The sequence below is a fragment of the Protopterus annectens genome, chromosome 11.part0, assembly GCF_019279795.1.
Source record: "Protopterus annectens isolate FY-2018-M chromosome 11.part0, PAN1.0, whole genome shotgun sequence".
In the NCBI taxonomy this organism is placed as follows: domain Eukaryota; kingdom Metazoa; phylum Chordata; order Ceratodontiformes; family Protopteridae; genus Protopterus; species Protopterus annectens.
Window position 1 is genome coordinate 521899280 of NC_056745.1, and position 19764 is coordinate 521919043.

The window sequence follows — 19764 nt, forward strand, 5'->3', positions numbered from 1 at the left end:
ATCACCTTGGAAATCCACATCCCTCCCCCCCAGCCCCCCGCAAAGGTAACCACCATGAAAAACTTGTCCAAAGCTAAATTTTGGCTTCTAAAAACAGAGGTGGCTAACTTCACGGCACCCGTGTAAATGGAGAATAGTTGCGTGACTGCAGAATCATGCACTAGTGCACTGTGTGAACACATACGCAAATGCATGGATCTTTCCATACCTAATAGAACCAAGACACTCTCCTCCAAAAAAAGGAAGCTAATCTGGTGGTCCCCTGCCATAAACAAACTCCACAACAGAAGGAGGAAACTGATGCGGAATAAGGTGAAGTCCCAAGACTGGAAAAACTCCCTTATCAGCCTCAACAAAAAGTTAAGATCCCTTATCAAATCCTCTAAAGCTAGCTATGAAAACAGAATTGCAGCAGATAGTAAAGACAACCACAAGGCTTTCTATAGTTATGTAAAGAATCTCCACGGCAATACCCATATTTGCTCTGAGCTACTGCACAGTGGTACCTCCTATACTGAGCCAACAGATATTGCCACTATACAGATTCAGTGCCAACTGTACCCCTCTCACCCCCCAAAGGACCAATCACTATACCAGTAGATTGCCAGGAACCCAGTATTACTGCTGCACAGGTTAAAACAGCACTGTCCAAGGCCAGGAGTACAGCTTCTATGGGACCTGACAATATCCCTGGCTGTGTTCTACATGAACTGCAGAGTGAACTGGCACCTCACCTGTGTGCCCTGTTCACTCACAGCCTCACCTCAGGCTTTGTCCCTACCGAATGGCGAACTGTTACAGTCAGCCCTCTCCACAAAGGAGGAGTGACTACAGACCCTGGGAACTATTGCCCCATTAGCCTGATGAGTCTGATATGCAAAGCTATGGAATGCATCATCATGGACTTAATAAACAAGGATATAGGAAATCTCCAAACTCTGGATCCCACACAGTTTGGGGTTGTGAAGGGTGGATCATGCCTGCTCAACTTGGTCGACTTCTTTGAGTCAGTCACCAGAGCTGTGGATGAAGGCAAGGTGGTTCATACTGCTTACCTAGATCTGGCCAAGGCTTTTGATACCATTCCCCATTCAAGAATCATAGAAAAACTCATTAAGCTTGACATCAACCCCTGTACTAGGTGGGTTGCAAACTGGCTCACAGATAGAACCCACAGTGTGACTCCAACAATTTTCTGTCTCATATCGCCTACATAGAGGCGGTCTCTGCTTGACTTACAAAGCCATGTTTGACCCAGCTCTGTTATAAATGCTACATCTAAAGAAATCACATGCTCCTGAGACCTCAGCCTCATTACCACAATTAACAGAACATGGTGAAGTGACAGGTTCATATCCCAGAGACTGCCCATGCTATGGAACAGACTTCCCATACATGTCAAGCAGAGCACCTCGCTGACCCTCTTCAAGAGAAGTCTTGATAAGTGGATGGGAAACAAAAAATTCACCCTGGGGATAACTCCAGTGGCTCTACTTGACAGAGGCACTGGGAACTAAGGTCAGGTGGCACTATGCCAGGGTAATCCTATGGCTAGTCTTTTAAAGGCCCCAGGGCCATTAGCCTAGTACACACCTATGAACCAAGAAACCCATGCATCATACCTGAAGTTACTAGAATTACTCACCATCCAGCCAATGCCATAGTCATGGGTGATTTTAACTTCCCCTCCATTAATGGGGTGGCATACTCAACCAGTTAACATGCAGGCCCAAAGATTTCTTGACTTTGTAAATTCATGTGACCTGGAACAGCTAGACTTCAATCCCACTAGGGGAACAAATATCCTAGATTTGGTACTCACAGACATGAGAGAGTGATGCATCCCCCTCCCAGTGTTTTGTACTACCTCACTAGTAAGATCAGATCACAAAGCAGTCTCCCTTGAAATAAATGTAAAACTAGTCCCTCCACTAATCCCCAAACCTTTAAGAACGTCTCTCAGGAAAATTACCCCTTATTAAGGAATGGCATAGCTAGCTTCCAAGCTCCCCCCCAAATCCAGAAAACACAGAAACCTATATAGAGGCATGCACAAAAGCCCTGCATGACCATATAAACAGCTACATGAAAACGGCAATACCAGACTGAAATAAACCCAGGTCAAACCACAAAAACAAGCCACCCTGGTGGACCCCTAGTATTAATAAGTTGCACAACAAAAGAAAGAAAATCCTGTTAACGGGAATGTGCACAACAGAAAAATAATTCCCTCACTAGTCTAAACAAGTGAATCAGGGTACTACTCAATTATCTGAAAGCAGACTTCAAGGTAAAAATAGTGTCCAAAGCTAAGGATAACCATAAGGCATTTTCTTAGTTATGTCCAGTCTTAAGGGCAACACCCAACAATGTGAGAAATTAGTTGTAGATGGCATCACCTATACTCAACCAGAAGACATGGGGATATCAGAAATGTTTGAGTATATAGGTCCATAGGTGGTTACTAGGTTATTGGCCCAGGAATTCAGCCCAAATAAAGTATGAGCTGAAGCCTTGATGGGATTTGAACTCATGACCCTTGGTTTACAAGACCAGTGCTCTAACCCCTGAGCTACAAGACCTGAAAAACCTTTTTGTGTATCCAAACCCCAGGCCCTGCAGTTTGGCGCCTGCAACTATATGCGCTACACCAAAAAACTTAACACATTGGCGGGGGCATTAGCAGATACAGTGTAGTATCCTTCTGATAAGTTTTCATGTAAATGCTGTCTCCTCCAAAGCATTGTATTGTGTTCATTTATTCACTCATTTTGTGATACTCAGATTATCCTTTTCAGGGTCACATGGCAGCTGGCTTTTGCTGTATGCCTCTCATGCTGTTGGCAGTAATTCTGCTGTGGTAAATACAGGGAATTAGGCTGCACACATAAGAGGGGCTTGGTAACATGAGAATTATGAGTGATTAGGCTGATAATTATTCATATTTCTGTACATATCTCTGGCATTGTGCACTTGAATGGATTAAGAATCAGTATTTCACATGCCCAGTCACTAGAGAGATAATGAATGGCTCATCAAATGAGTGAGGAACTTGGTAACACAAAAGTATGATTTTTTTTCCTGGAAATATTATGAGTGTCTGGCATGTTCATAATTACATCAGTAACTTCATCCAGAGGGTATTTACATAGGATGGCATGGTATGAACTGAACGTATACACAATGACTAAAATCTTTGCAATGAAAGTTGGTGTCTGACCAGCACTGAATGACAGATATTTACTTTTATTTACCCATTAAATATTCAGATATGTATAGTATTCATAATTATGCAAACATCTCAAAAATGGAACGGCATCTACAAGTCTAGTTTGACCAAATGAAGATCACATCTGCCTGAACAAAAATCATACTGATAGTTGGGGTCTGTTTAATATGGTTACAGAGATATTACTACTTGTTTGCATAATTACAATAAATCAATGTATGTTATGTAATTAATTGTTAAACATAAAATTATTACTATGTCTGGCTGACACTTCAGTATCACCATTGTGAGGAAGAGTATCTGCTAATTATCTTTTATATTTTAATTTTTTTGTTAACTTGTAGCATTTCTGAGGTATGTACAATTTGTGTATTGTTATATTGAAATAGCTCAGGCAAAGGCTGTCCAGGCAGGAATTCTTCAGGTGTTAGGAGGTGTGAAATTCCATTTAGGCTAGGTGTGAAAGAGTTAATATTATACAATGCCTCCCCCAAAATGTGCACGCTGATTGGCCAGCCCAACCAGCGTGCCCGTTGTAAATCCCTCAATATACTAACGGAAAAAGGTCCGGTCGCCCGGACTTTTTCCGTTAGTATAAAACACTGTCTCGCTATGTTAAAAGAGTTTAACATAGCGACACAGGTTTAAAAAGCCAACGGAGATCTCCGTTGCTTTTTTAAAGCTGTCTCGCTATGTTAAACTCCTTTAACATAGCGACAGTGTGTAAAAAGCAACGGAGATCTTGCGATCTCCATTGCTTTTTTTTTAAAGCTGTCTCGCTGTATTAAATGGGTTTAACATAGCGAGACAGCTTTAAAATAAGCAACGGAGATATCTTGCGTTCTCCGTTGCTTTTGCCCACAGCTCTGATGTACTGCGCAGGCGCGCAGTACATCAGAACTGCCGCAGAATACCAGACAGCTGCGGAAGGGCAGTAAACAGGCATTATACAATACCATTATTTAAGAAAAGTAATTATTTCTTTTCTTAAATAATGTCATTGTATAATAGCAATAACCCACTTCTGGGTGTAATGCTGGATTTACCCACGGTTCGCTTTGTTTGGTCCCTCAGGCTTCGCCCTCGGGACCAAACCACGCCAACCGTGGTAAATCCAGCATTACCCACACCCAGGCGTGGGTTATTGCTATAATATCAGTACATACATACAGATAATCAGATGCCCACAAACACACACACATTCACAGAGAGTCTCATACACATATAGAAACTCAGATGCACACAAGTACACACCCCCTTCTCATTTTGATATTGCAGTTAATGACATTAGTTTTGTTTTGTGTTATTTATGTATGCATGTATGATTTCCCTTGTTCACTAAATACAGCTTTTCAGAAGCTGTGGAGTGTGGATCCGATTAACTGCAGTTCTCCAATAAGGTATTGTCTTCAGGTTCTACCCAGTTTCGAAGGATTTTTGATTAAGGCTGTTACAGTTTTAACAAACAGTGTTGCTGGTGCTTGAGGGCCAATAAACCCATCCACAGAAGTAACTTTAAAATAGTGGTGTAGCCTGCAGGAGAGACAAGGAATCACAGCAGTGATACGGGTTTACGCAATACTGAAGTTAAAACAGAGGTTGTTACTAAAAGAAAAATAGAGTGGGGACAGAGACCTCATGCCTGAATTGTTGAGAACAGAACTGAAGTGGAGATAAGAAAATGTTGCTTAGAATGAGTGATAGTAACCTTGATTATTTATCTCAAAGAGTTAGGAATTAAGAGACAGTTGAAGGTAGGACACAGAATAAAGAGTAAGACTGAGGGGAAAGATTGTTGATACTCTATGGGACTGTCTAAAGATCTGCTGGACTCTTACATATGACGCATGCACATCTTTATGTATTCATATGTTGTTTTGTTGATGGTGCATTTACAGGTTTAGTTTTATTGAACTCATTTTTATTGGTTCACACACTAGAAACTCTGCACAAAGCAGCGCTTGTCCAGGGAGGTGCACAGAGATTATACTGTCCATTAAATTTCCAATGAAAGTGTAATTGTGTTGTTTACAAAGTGAAGAAATGGAATTAAAGCTATGCATAATGATGTATGGTGTAATAAAATAAATACTGTTGAGTTACTCAATATTGGAATGCAAACACATCGCAGTGTGTAGAATGATCACAGCACTTTGACTTTGCATGGCTTTATTTTGAAAAGTGCAGTGACTTCCTAATAATCATATGAATTTTTCCAGAGTGCTGAGCCTGTTTTCAGTAAATGAAGACTGGAATTGCTTCATCTTACTGTGAAGTACTTGACCTCTGACACCTACTCAAAAGTAATCCAAACCAGTTGTGTAACAGTTTCTTAATACATTATCTACTTTAATATGAAGAGAAACAGCATCTTCTGGTGGCACAACTTTGAAACAAAAAACGTTTTTTTTTTTTAATTCTTTGTGATGTTAATTTATGGTAGGTTTCCAATGTTTTCTAAGTTTATTTGAATCCATGCTGCAGTGTATTTTATTTTCTTGTAGAACTCTCGAGCAATAGATAATCCCTACACGGCCACAGCAAATTTGTGTTTCCGTAAATGCACCAGTATGTGTTTTTTTATGCATCCTCAACAACTTTCTGATTTTTCTGTGTCGTATTCACTCGTTCCTGTATTCCTCATCTCTTTCAAGCAACATACTTTTGATTAAACTATCAACAGACCATTTCAAGAATATTTCCTCACTGCAGAAGTGAATGGACTTTTTTTCTTTTTAGTTTGTCTGCTGTCAGATGTGTAGATTGAGGTATGATTTCACATTTACAGAGATGAGACAGGATCAGTTGCAGTATGGCAAAGTAATGCATGCAAAACAAGAAGTACACAAAATACAATTAAAACCAACATAATGCACAGACGTAAGTCAGACATTGCACTGGGCTTATTAAAAAAGAGGCTTCAGGCATTGGGCACGTAAAGTGATAAAGGCTGTCCCATAGAAGCCCACCTGACTGTTCATGTAGTGCTGGTACCCAGAAGGCTGCGGTTTCCTTGCAAAACTTCAGAGAGTTCAGATACTAACATGCACGCTGTCCGCCTGGCACTCACAATGACTGCTACAAGGCAAGTGAGATGAGGTGGTATATTCTTATTCCTGAGGATGATGTAGACACTTAACAGCGATGTGTCTATCTTTAGCTGTAATATGTCTGTCATCTGCATGTTACATGACCTTCTGCGCCTCTGTTAGTTCATATTCTGTATTCCATGAAACTACATCACAGTTTCAAAAAGGTTATATTTTGTTAATGGGTTACTACCTAATATGTTAAGACACAATCCCAGCATTGCACACATGTTGGTATGGTAAATAAGCTAAACAAACTAAAAGCAGATCCTTACATGGTAAGATGAATTACAAACTGGTTGAAAGGTGGGCCTTACACATTTAAGGTGTCAGGTGCCGCTTCAGAAAATAGGTAAGCAGTGAAGAAGCACACGCCTCAGTACTGTGACCTCTCCTTTTTGGTGTATGCTTTTTTGATGTCCATAATACAAACACTGACCTATGGCTAACCAAATTCACTGATGGCTAGACAGAAGCACCTCAGTAAAAACTAGTCCTTACAAAACCAATGGTGCCAGAGAAAAGGCTCAGACTAAATGCCGAAAGGTATAGCCTTGTCACATTTGGGAAACACCCTTCATCAGCAACTGCTGCATAATGAATACCCCACTGCATATAGGCATACCAGTCATGGATTTCTTTACCTGCGTCAACAACTCCCTTACGTTTGTCCACCATGATAACAGTAGTTAGGAAATCCTTCTGTCTAGCACAAGTGATTTCCAAAGGTATCTCAGTTTGGTCAAAGGATGTTGTCCCACTGCAATTTGCACTAATTATATCTATGAAGTGCAGTGCCCCTATTGGCATGTACCAAGCCAGATATAACATGAAGCTAGAAGGCCAAGATAAAGAAGATTATTGGCCTAAAAACCTTTAGCTACCAAGACGGACTAGAAGCCCTTTCCCTATAGTCTGTTTCTAATATATTCCAGAGTGGTGATCTATGCTTGCCATTCTGTGCCATCAAAGACTCCACCCTAATGGATCTCTAATCTTCACAGGATGAACATCTATAAAAACACTCTAGTCAAGGATTTGAACCACTGTTAACATATAAATAAAACAGATTGGAAAGATGTATGTCTTACCCAATTGTTACGCCATCTCTGGAACAAATTGTCCCTGCATGTGAGTCCTTACCTTGGTCAAGATGAACTGTGATGATTGGATGGGTAACTACAAGTTCATCCCTGGCCTGATATATTTTCCTTATTTTAAGTATTGGGGATACATCTTGAAGAGTGGTATTTGACAAGGCACACACAGTCTTCAGAATTACTTATCTTTGTAGATCCTGTGATGACAATGACAGATTAAGTACTCTTTGGGACATAGGTGTTTTCAGTCAGTGGAACCCCCACCCAATGGGCTGTAGACCTTATTGTAAATGTAGTAACAGAAACATTGTCTTGACAAGTGAAATATTTATGATTTTTTTTTTTTTTTTTTTTGCTTTTGGTATAACAACAGCAAAACAAAAAAGGCAAATCAAAGATGTAAGCTGCCCTGAGTAGATAGATGTTGTATACATGAAGATGTGTATTGAATTGTTTCAATCCTTCTCCAAATCTTTTGGGTTTCTAATACCATGATGAGAGTGGACCCCATTCCTAAGTCAAAGGAAGATTAAAGTTCATAAAATTAGTATAGTTTCAATCTTTGATGTCATCAGCCAGTAGTGCTCTTCACAGCACCCACAATGTGCCCAGTAATGACTCCTTCTGCAATCCATACGGTGTTACATGTATTGGTGGCGTATTTAAATACAATTGTCGACTATTGAATTGTTCTGTAAGTATAAGCACAGGAGTCTGTAAGTATGAGGAGAGACAGAAGGTACTTCCTGGCATGGCAGCATGAATGGGGAAATAATATTCAGGCAGGCTGACATACATATGTACCAACAAGCATACAGACATACCTATATGCATATATTTGCTGCATTCGACAAGCCCGAGATGTTGTATAACTCATCATTTGACTATATGAGTCTGTTCTTGTGTAGTAAACATCTTCTGGCAGACTTCTTTTCACAGTGGTGGAATTGTGGAGTGGGGTAAAGTGTACATGCTGAAGTTTTAACTGCATGATGTGCCTTGTCTGTTCTATAATGCATCCTATTTTCTCAGACCATCATTATTAAATTTTATTTGTTGACATGAAGACAACTCTGGTTTTCTAAGTGCCTATGGCAACTCTGAAATTTAAATTGATGGGAAACAACTAAACCAGATCTACACAGTGGAAATAAGTTAGAAAGAAAATCATTGAAGGAGATGTAGAAAATGTTTAGATAAGGAATTTGTCTCTCCAGTTTGTTTTATTTATATGTTCATAGCAGCTCAGATCACTTGAATGTTTAAAAAATATGAAGATAATGACAGTTAAAGTCTGCCATGTGCCACATATAGTGGGTATGAATTACCTGGGATAAATATCATCATTTCCAACTCAGAGACTATGAAGAGTGTATTTCTGCATGCAGGTGATGGATAGGAGCCACTCCTGGAGAGGAGTTTAAATGTTTTGGAATCTTATGCATGAGCAAAGGTAGAGGGGAGTAGGAGATTGACCACCTAATGAGTACCATACCATTGTATCGGTCTCTGTTGAAGACATGAGAAGCATGCCACAGGGTAGAGCTTCCAGTTAAACAGTCAGTCTGTGTCTCAGTAGTTACCTGTGGTCACAAGCGTTACTTAGGGACCAAATGGATGAGATCACACATACTTGCACTTAAAATGAAGTGTTTTGCATTGAAGCTTTGTGACTAAGTGAAGAACTTAGCATTTCTGAAGGCTATCACAGTACAGCCAGTGCTCCTCTGGACTGAGAGGAGTCTATCACCATGGTTTGGTCATTTTGTGAGAGTGCCTCCTCGGCACTTCAGACTTGAGGTCTACCAGTCACAGTCACAGAGTTGAAGCCTAGGGACAGGCACAGGACACAGGCAGATCATATGCCTGTCCTTTAGCTTCTCTAGAAATCCCACAGGCTGAGCTGGTAGCTGTCACTGGGAATAAGAATGTTTGATTTACTTTGCCTAGCTTGGTACCACTGGGACCATCATCCGAAGGTAGCTTATTAAGCCCCAATTGGGATGGGATAGGATAGGATACATTATATCATACTCTGGAAGTTTGTGGACAGGTGTGTTTCCATAACCCTAACACCCTCCTAGAGTATAGGCAACTACGAAACTCCACAAAAAAAACTAATAATTAAAGACCACAAAGCCCACTACTCCAAACTCCAGTCCTTGCACTCAACAAATCCCCAAAAATTCTGGGACTCCATCTCATCCATGCTGCATCCTGGCAACAAAGAAAACCCCTGCCCAGTCCCCAACCTTGAAACAGCCAGCCAGTTCAACTCATTCTTCATAGACGGCATAGCTAAGCTATCAGCCTCCTTCCCACCCACCTCCTCCACCACCACTCCCTCCTGCCCCAACCACCACCCCAATCATCAACTTTCCTCCACATCCTTCTGCCTCAAGCCCATCCCCACAAGCACTATAAAAAACTTCTTCTCAAATTCAGACCCTGTCGCAATGACCCCGACAACCTTCCACCCACCTTCCTCAAACAGTCTGCAAACAGCATTGCCTATCCCATCTCTATTCTTATAAATAGATCCATGCAAGAATCATACATCCCTTCTATCTGGTGCCATGCTTATTTTATCCCCCTCCACAAAGGTGGCAAAAATACTGATACCCCCAACTTCAGGCCTATTGCCATCCTTTCCCCTCCTCCTAAAATACTAGAGAAAACAATACAAGCACAATTCATGACACAGCTAACACTAAACAATCACCTCTCTCCCACCCAACATGATTTCCGCCCTGGCCGCAGCACCATGACCATAAACCTCGAATATGACTCAGGCAAGTTCGTATCCACACTATTCCTAGATTTGTCAAAGGCCTTTGACACCATCTCACACACCCTACTTATATCCCAACTCTGCACCCTAAACCTCTTTCCCACCACCATAGCCTGGTTTTCCAGCTACTTGTCCAACCGCCAACAAGCTGTCCAATGGAAAACTTCAACCTCCCCCTTCCTAACCACACCCACAGGTGTTCCACAAGGTTCTGTTCTTGACCATCTTCTCTTCAACCTATTCATTAACAACTTTCACCAATCCATCCCAGACTCATCTATCATCCAATATGCAGATGACTCACCAATCATCTGCTCAGCCTTCTCCCCCTCCAAGCTCCTAGCAAAAACCCAACTAGCCTTCTCGAAAACAGAAACCTGGATGCAGTCTAACCATCTGGCACTAAATGCAAATAAAACCAAACTAATGTTTTTCCCCTACCAAAAACTCCATTGACAAATCCACATTCACCATACAGAGCCAAAACAACAACCTCCTTGAAATCGTTCCTAACACCAAGCTTCTTGGCATCATTATTGATGAAGAACTAAAATTTAACACCCACATCTGCTCCGCAGTCAAGAAAACCCACCAAAAGTTAAGTCTCCTCTACATGCACAACCGCATCCTAAGCTTCTCTACCCGTCAAACTCTTGCATCCACCTTTCTACTCCCCTCCCTTATGTATGGTGCCCCTCTTTTCACCAATCTCCATCTTGGCCTTTGGTCTAAACTTGAATTCTGCTACCACAAGTTCTCCAAATTTGCAGCCAATTCAAAAAACTCATCCCACCACTGCCACTCCCTCCTCACCCTTAATTGAGTTGAACTACCTAACTACCTCAGTTACCTACAACTCACCATTGCCCACAAGCTCATCTTTAAACCTGCCAACTGCCCAGCTTTTGCTACTTCCTTAAACCTTACATTCCCAACCGCTCACTCAGATCCAAAAACTAAAATCTCCTTCTGGTCCACAAACCTGCATGACCACCTGGCCATCTACTGCTGTCCCACTCCTTAGCTAAACAGTGGAACTCTCTCCCCACACACCTACGCAACCTACCTAACCATACAAATTTTAAATAGCCGCTACTCTGTCATCTTTCTTCCAAATGGGAATGCCCTTGCCACGCTCCAACTTAACCCCCCCCATTCCACCTTGCACTGCCTCATCCAACTACCTCTACTATTACTTCATCCCACCCAAAACAATCCCTCCCTTACCAAAAACTAATTTTCTCTCTAATATCTATTGTACTATACTCTCAAATCTGAATTATACTATTACCCTCTCTATGCATAATATTTTCCTAACCTACTATTGGCTAGTAGCTATATATTCTGAAATGTTATAAACCTACAATTGAGTTTATAACAAAAATATTCACTTTATGTAAATGTTGAAATTTCTGTATTGAATTATGTCTTTTCATTTTTGTAACATTGTGACAAGCCAATTGCAAATATCTTGGAGCTTATCTGTAAATGTTTAATTAGTTGTATGAACTATGTCTTTTTGTAACATGGTTAAATGTAACTTGCAATTATTGTGGAGCTTTTCTCCCCGGGCCTCCACTGAAAACGGGCTTTTCTTGGCCGAGTGGACTTCCCCGGTCATCAAACTTAAATAAAATTATAAATAAAATAAAATAAAAATATTGTGTCAGTTAATGCTTCTCTATGTTGGCTATAGCAGAGTTATATAATTTTCTTTGCCTGTTTTTTTCTGGTGCATCCTAAGTCAAAGCATGATAATGTGTCACGAACAATAAATCTTAGTCAAAAGAAAAATTTTTTTTTTTTCACAAATTGATTTTGTTAAAAGAATTATTAAACATACAAGTGATTTTGTCTGTTTCATAATATATTAATATCTGAAAAAAATACATTTTATTAAAAAATATTCAGAAGGTAAATATCTCAGACATTCTAAATGCTTTATGCAGCATGTCAGTGACAAACAGGTTTTAATATCTCAAACAGTATACATGCTGTGCTAACGGTATTAGTGGCAAGTTTGTTTTCATGGTTTCGCATATCGTATGACACCTTGCAGTATTTAGCGAAGTGAGGGCTTCTGTAATGTTGAAGATGGAAAATATGTATAGTTTCATAAATAACTTGACAAATAACTCAATCTTAATCATACACAGTATGCATAAATCTTGTTTGTTATTTGGTTTGTCATACTACAATGTTCCACATAATCCAAGGCTGATTTATAAAAACAGAAAAGTTTTAAAATGTTAACAGAACTATGGCAGTCTTGCAGGTTTACTGTAAAAGTCATATTATTATGAACTGACTCAGTAACTACATATGGTTCACATTAAATATTAGAGACTGTTTTGTCTTTCATGTGACCCTTAGCATAATATAATGGAACTTTTTTCTGTAAATTGTTTTTGAAGCCTTAACAAAATATGGAAACTGCACATTTTTGTAAGTCGGCAAAATTATAGCTAATGTGTTAAGAATTATCATATGATTTTGTACAATGTCATTGTCATTTTGTATTCAGTAGGATGTGGCTTTTCACGTGACAAATGTAAGATGCTTTTATATTTATTGCCTTTGTAGTCATTAAGCTGGGAATTTAAAAATAAAGGTTTATAAGTTGAAACTTTCAACTTCATTTTCTAGAAACTTGGCTTAGAAACCCAGGTCTGTATTTCTTTTCATACATAAAACCTTGTAGTAATTTCTTACTAGTTGTAAGAGATTTGCATTTATTAACAAGGAGTGCTAGTTTGTTCCATAATCTGGATGGATGGTCTGTCGCTGACTTATCACTTTTACAAAGACTCTGGATAGATAATGCTTTGAATACCAGACAAAGTGTACCCTTCATATGCCTTTATGACCTCGAGTACAAGGAATTCTTTCACCTCTCTTTGCACCTGACATCTTGTAACTCATCCAGTTTCTTTGAACTTTGTACAGTTGTACTGGGTGTTTCAGTAGCTAAATATAAACTGCTACATTATGCATCATAGTGGCCGAATCATTGCCAGATATAGCGGTACATTTATGAGTTGATCATCCCAGTATTAGATGAACTATTTCAAACGCCCCAGTGCTAGACAGCATCTGAAGTGACGTTTTTAGGCAAACAAGAAGTGTGTTGCTGATGTAAGGAGTCCAGGAATTTGTGGATAAAAGATGCCAAATAAAGTTGTATGTGCTAATAAAACAGGTAGTGAGTTACCTTTGCTCCAGATTGGAAATCTGAACTTCACAGGTCTCCTCTAATGGAGTCAAAGGCTTACAGGGTCCTCCTTTCTTTTAGGAGTATATCAGTAGATAATATTCCTGCAGCCACTTTGTTGATGGCTTGCAAGTTCAAGAGGCGATATACTCTAAACATTCAGTGATGCTGTCTTCTTTCAGAAGAATGGTTCTCCAAGGCACTTGTATCTTGATCTGGCTTTTTCAGTCCCAGGTGGCTTTTCCTAAGTTCATTTCTTACCTTTTGTGAATAATCTCATTGGTTTGATCCAGATGTCCCCTACAGTTAAAATAGCATTGATATGTATATGTAACATATATCAAAAGGTCTTAGACAAGGACTTTTGCTGTGGAGTTTTCAGTTACCCATCCTGTCTTCTATCTTTTTAATACTCTTGTTTTTTTTATAGATTTATATGTAGCATGTATGACCATGATTCTTGAAGGATTTGTCCTGTTTATTTTGCCACCAGATTCATCTCATGCATGACTGGATGGATAGGTGGTGAGCATAACTCCTTAGCTTTATAGAGATGTCAGGACAAGCATTCTGGTGGCAACATTGCCAAGAATTCTAGTGTTGAGATTCTTGTCACTGAAGTAACTACGTGTAGAATGATACCTTGCTGAAGTTCATGTCTAGGATTCACAGATGCAGTGAGGGCATATATCAGACCTAGCTCATTTGGTTGCTTAGTACTGTTGATTTATGGTGAAAGTCCAGCTCCATACTCTTTGCTCCTATAAGCCAAATGTTTTTCTCATAACACTCTTTTTGCTTACCTGACTTCTGTTTTGCACAAGTTATCTGACTTTAAGTACCTCCAGAGGTATGGCATGCATTATATAGATACTTTCTCTTGCCCACAGAGAAAGGGTGGGAAAGACATTTATTTAAAAAGTTTAGTGTTTTCTTAGACGTGTGTGTGTGTGTGTGTGTGTGTGTGTGTGTGTGTGTGTGTGTGTGTGTGTGTGTGCGTGTGTGTGTGTGTGTGTGTGTGTGTGTGTGTGTGTGTGTGTGTACGTGTGCACATGTGTGTGTGTGTGTATATATACATATATATATATATATATATATATATATTTATGAGTTCACTTCAGAAGCTCGAAATACTGAAATCTCAAATTTCAGTATCTCGAGCCCAAGAAGCCGAATCCACATAATAGCGAAAGTTTAGAAGTGCAAAATTCAAAACCTCAAATACCGGAGGTTTTGAATTTCGCGCTTCTAAAGTTCCACTATGGTCATGTATTCAGGTAAGTGTGTGTGTGTGTGTGTGTGTTAAGGGGTTTGGGTAGGGGCTGTGGTGTTTGTCAGTGTGTTTTGTTGCTGTGATGTTTGTGTGCAAAGAGAAAGTAGCTTGTGTGGTGGTGTTTTGTGTGTGTTTGTATGTAGTGCGACCTCGGAGTGAGAATATTTAAGTAGAGGGGGTGTGGGGGGTGCAGGGTGGCTTGTCCCCCTGTTTTCATGTAGTAGAGTGATTGTGTGTTTGTGTGGTGGATGGTGTGTGTATATTTAGTAAAACCGTGAAATTCAAAACCTCCGGTTTTCAGTTTTCGTTGTTTTGTGGATTCAACTTCTTGGACTCAAGATACTGAAATTTGAGATTTCAGTATTTCGAGCTTCTGAAGTGAATCTATATATATATATATATATATATATATATATATATATATATATATATACATATATATATATATATATATATATATATATATATATATATATATATATATATATATATATATATATGGGAGCCCATCATTTGTTCAAACTTTCAAATGTTCGAAACTCATATGGCCAACACCATATGAGAGCAAACATTTGAAAGGCCAACAAATGATAGCGGAGATCCCACTACAGTGCGGGACTGGGAAATTCCCCTTTCCTGCACTGTAGTGCGATCTCGGAGTGAGAATATTTAAGTAGCAGGGGGTGTGGGGGTGCAGGGGGGCTTGCTCCCCTGCATAACACAGTTTTGCTGTGTTTACAGGTAAGTAAATAGTGCTATTTCAGAATGTTGATCATATGGTGTCGGCCTTATGAAAGTCAGCATTCTGAACGGTTGACATTCTGAAGTAGACCCATATATATATATATATATATATATATATATATATATATATATGAAATGAAGATGGCTGCCTTTTGCATTTGGCTCACCACATCAGAAGTGTAGCTGGCTCAACAATCTCCCTGTGTAGGTACCTCAAACTGATGCCCCCCCCCCCCAAATCCATGTGGCCAGATACACAATATGCCCCCCCCCCTCGTGCTCCAGGGAATCAGGTTCCATTTTTGTGCTCTGACCCATCCCTTCTTCCTCTCATTGTAGTAAAAAAAAATCTTTATTTCTTTTAAACTGTAGCAAACTTATTGGTTCAAATGTAGCAAGCAATTGCTAAAGTTTATACCCAGCACGAAGTGCTACAGCACTCAGGTAGGCTCATAAGTTCATAGGTGTTAACTAGGCTAACGACCACAAGGGCCGTTTTAAGCCAAGTCATGCATCCCAAATCTCTGACAAGTCCTGATAACCTTGATAAGTGTAAGCATGGGCCTGGAAGATGAACCATTTACAGGTTACCTGTGTCCATTAGAGACTTAGGTGCCAAACCATGGATGAATTTCCGGTTTCCCATCCAGTTGTCCAACACGCACTTGAATTGGGTTATGGAGGAACGCTGATTCACATGGATGGGAAGCCTGTTCCATAGACAGGGTAGTCTCTGAGATACATACCTATCTCTCCAGCAGGTCCTATTTATATCACAGGCAAGGTTTAAGTCTTTAGAATGGGTAATTCTAGTGCTGTTTGTTTTATGGATATGCAGAAGGTCCATCCGAGTGGGGTCCGAGAATGCCCTGTAGGCCAGGCATAGATCTCCCCTCAAAAGCCTGTAGGAGACAGAATACATGGATAGGGCCCTGAGGCAGTCTGCATAGGACATTTTACTTACTCCTTGTATTTTTTTATTGAGGAACCTCTGTGGATGTTCCAGGTATTAGTTTAAAAAAAGAAGCCTATCTTTTTACTTTTAAACTGTTGCAACCTGCTTGCTGCAGGGTATACCCTGCATGGAGAGCTACAGTTCTTAGGTTTCATTTTAAACCACACACAGAGCATTACAGCTCTCAAGTTTGATCAGGATTGGCTGAAAGCATCCTCTCTGCCAACACTTTGTGCTCAGGGATGTTGCCATCCGTAGCTACGCTACTGCACCACACAACTGTTTTTCTTTTTTGTTTATTTTTATATCAGTCTTTACAAATAAAGTTTTTTAAGGTGTTGACCAGAATACATTGATATCCTTCCACTGTCACTTAGCAGTTTTGTTGCTAAGAATAGAGTATCACTGAATTATTGTTTCAGTGTACACAGTTCAGATCACAGCAACTTGTACTTCTCACCTTTTTTTAATTTCTCCAAGTCTTTTGGGTTTCTAATACCATGAAAGGAATGGACCCCATTCCTAAGTCAAAGTATGATTAAAGTTCATGAAATGAGTATTGTTTCAGTCTTTGATGTTAGCCAGAAGTGCTCTTCACAGCACCCGCATTTTGCCCAGTAATGACTCCTTCTGCAGTTCGTAGAGTTATATGTATCGGTAACATATCGAAATATGATTGTAAATTTTTTTTATAGGACCTGTTGCTCCTACCACTATTGGAACTGTCTCGGTTTCATTCTTCCACATCGCCCTTGTTCCTGCCTGCAAATCCTGGTATTTTATGACTTTGTGTCTCTTTGTAAGTAAGACACTGTAGTCACTGGGTGTAGCAGTGTCAATCATCAGTGCTACTTTTGTCTTATTTTCATGGACTACTATAGCTGGTTTTCAAACATCTATTTTTTGAACTGTTGGTAAAATGGGTGATCCCATGTGATATAAACTTCATCATTTTCTATGATGCTTTGTAGCTCATGTTTCCCTTGTTTTTCAGCTGCTTCAATTTTATAATGTTTGCACAATCCCTAATGCAACAGTCTTGCCACATTATTACACCTTTCAGTATACAGTCATTCTGCCATTAGTATATCACAACCAGCACCAACATCTGCAACTGTTTCCAATTCTGTTTTACAAAACCTACATTTGTCTATTTCTCCCACATGTTCAATGGACTTTGTAAACCAATGTGTACGTAGACCACTATCTTGGGCCACCAATATTAACCTTTTATCTTTTTGTTTAAATTCACCTCTCCTTAACCATTCATGCTTTTGATTCTGATCAACATGGGGTTGTTCCAAGAATTTTCTATACTTCCAACTATATTTATGCATTTTCCACATTTCTTGCCTTCTTAACTGATCCTTCACCTTTTATTCTTCCTTTTGTTTTTTTTGGCACATTCAGTTGCTGCCTGATTTTTATCTACTTCTGGTTTGATTTCTTTTCTCACTTGACGCCGATATGCTTCTGCTAAACTTAGCAGGGAAGTCATCTTAGACTTATTCTCCTCATGTTTCAAAACTTTCTCTATGTTTGGGTCTTGGGAAGTCAACAGACAAATATGCAATCCCACGATGTAATCAATTTCGAGGAGGCCCATGCCTCCTGATGAGTATGAATCATTCTTCTTGTTTTCCTGTCCAACCTATCCAACACCTTATGAGGGCCAGTCAGTCACTCCAAAACTGTAAGTTAGGACAGGAAGAACAAATTGGTTTATAGCTTGGACTTTGCTCCTAGATGTTAACGCTGGTTTCAGTTATCAGTTTAAGTCTTTTAAAATATTCCTTACTGAATTTTATTCACTTTTGTTTGTTTTATTTTGATCATTCATCAGTTCCCAAATATTTATACACTCCATCGTACTCAAGTTCTTTTTTATCACATTCCTGTCCCAAACTGATGTTTTCTTGGTGCTACAGCTTTCCTGCTTTAAAGGTTGCTTTGTCACATTTATCAAGACCAAATGACATTCTTGTATCATCTTAAAAAGTGTTGTCCACTTGCAGTTGTGCTTTCAGTTCCTCATCTGATGAACTATACAATTTTAAATCATCTGCAAAAAGAACATGAGAAGTTTTTATGCTTTGTTGTTTTCTGGGAGCCAAATTGTAGCTATGGCCTAATCTGTTAAGTAGACAATTTAATGGGTTAAGGGCAAGACAAAATAACAGCGGTTACAGAGAGAGTCACCCTGGAATATGCCCCTTTGAATTTTTATCCCTGGAGTAATTATTTGTCCTTTATCATGGCTGAAGTGCAAAGTTTTTTGCCACTGTTTCATGGTCGCCATAATGTAATCATTTAGTGTAGGGTATGTCTTACACATTTTTATGCACAGTTTTATCCATGAATGTGGATACTGTGAAATGCTTTTTTATGGTCTTTCCATGCCATACAGAGTCTTCCCCTTTTTACAATTCTCCATTATGACTTTATTTAACCACAAATGATCCTTTGTTCCTTATGACTTTCTTTTATTACCCTTTTGTTCTATTGCCATGATTGAGTTTTTTTCTAAATGACTATAAACTCTCTTGGTATCAGTTCCACTGTATGGTTTGTATGTCATTGGAAGGTAAGTTATTTTATTTATTTTACATTTGTTTACCAGGAGAGTCAGACTGGGCATAAAACCCTTTTTCAGCGGAGGCCCGGGGAGAAAAGCTCCATTGTTAATAAACTATTTTGTTAGTAGAAAAAAAATTGTATAATGCAATAAAGAAAAAAATTGTAACAGACATTCATAACGGTAAAAAGACTAGAACAGAATAAATTGGTCAAGTGGGAGACAAGACCAATAATCTTGTATAACAATGCTTCTAGAAGACAGTTCTTACAGTAGTAGCAGGTAGTGACATTGTATACAATAAGACAGCAATTACGATACTTAGTCTTATATACAGGTAGCATAGCAAACTGAAGACTGAAAATCTGATAGATATTAACAGTGAGAAAGGAAAAAAAAACAACATAAGGTAGTCATATGACTTAAATTCAGTGCTCATTACAAATGCAATTAAAATTTTAAAATCAGCTAATTCCATGGTTTGGGCTACCTATGCCCAGTACATGTACAAGTCCAGGAATTGGTGAGGTGGGCTTTAATGTGATGCTTGAAGTTTTTTAAGCTAGTTATACTTCTGATTTGATTTAATTATTGGTCTATAGTTTTTAGAATAGCTTGCAGGTTCGCTCTTAAATTTGAGTATTGTTTTTCCTATTGTTAACCAGGCTGGTGGCATTCGATTTCTCTGCTTCCTTTTTCTTACTGCCTTGCATTTTTGTGGTAAGACTTTATCTGTTGTTAATTTAGCTCCCCAGAAATATATCCTGCTTACTTCTGTTATATCACATGAATCTCTA

At 39.2% G+C, this 19764-nt stretch overlaps 1 protein-coding gene and 1 non-coding gene across 2 annotated transcripts in view; one reads left to right on the forward strand and one right to left on the reverse strand.

The window, feature by feature from the left end:
* AUH (AU RNA binding methylglutaconyl-CoA hydratase) overlaps nucleotides 1-19764 on the forward strand; it is a 1941763-nt gene that overhangs the window by 1388194 nt on the left and 533805 nt on the right. The gene's annotated exons all lie outside the window — the stretch shown is intronic.
* Nucleotides 2510-2582, reverse strand: TRNAT-UGU. Its single transcript has one exon. It is a non-coding gene; the product is annotated as a tRNA-Thr (tRNA).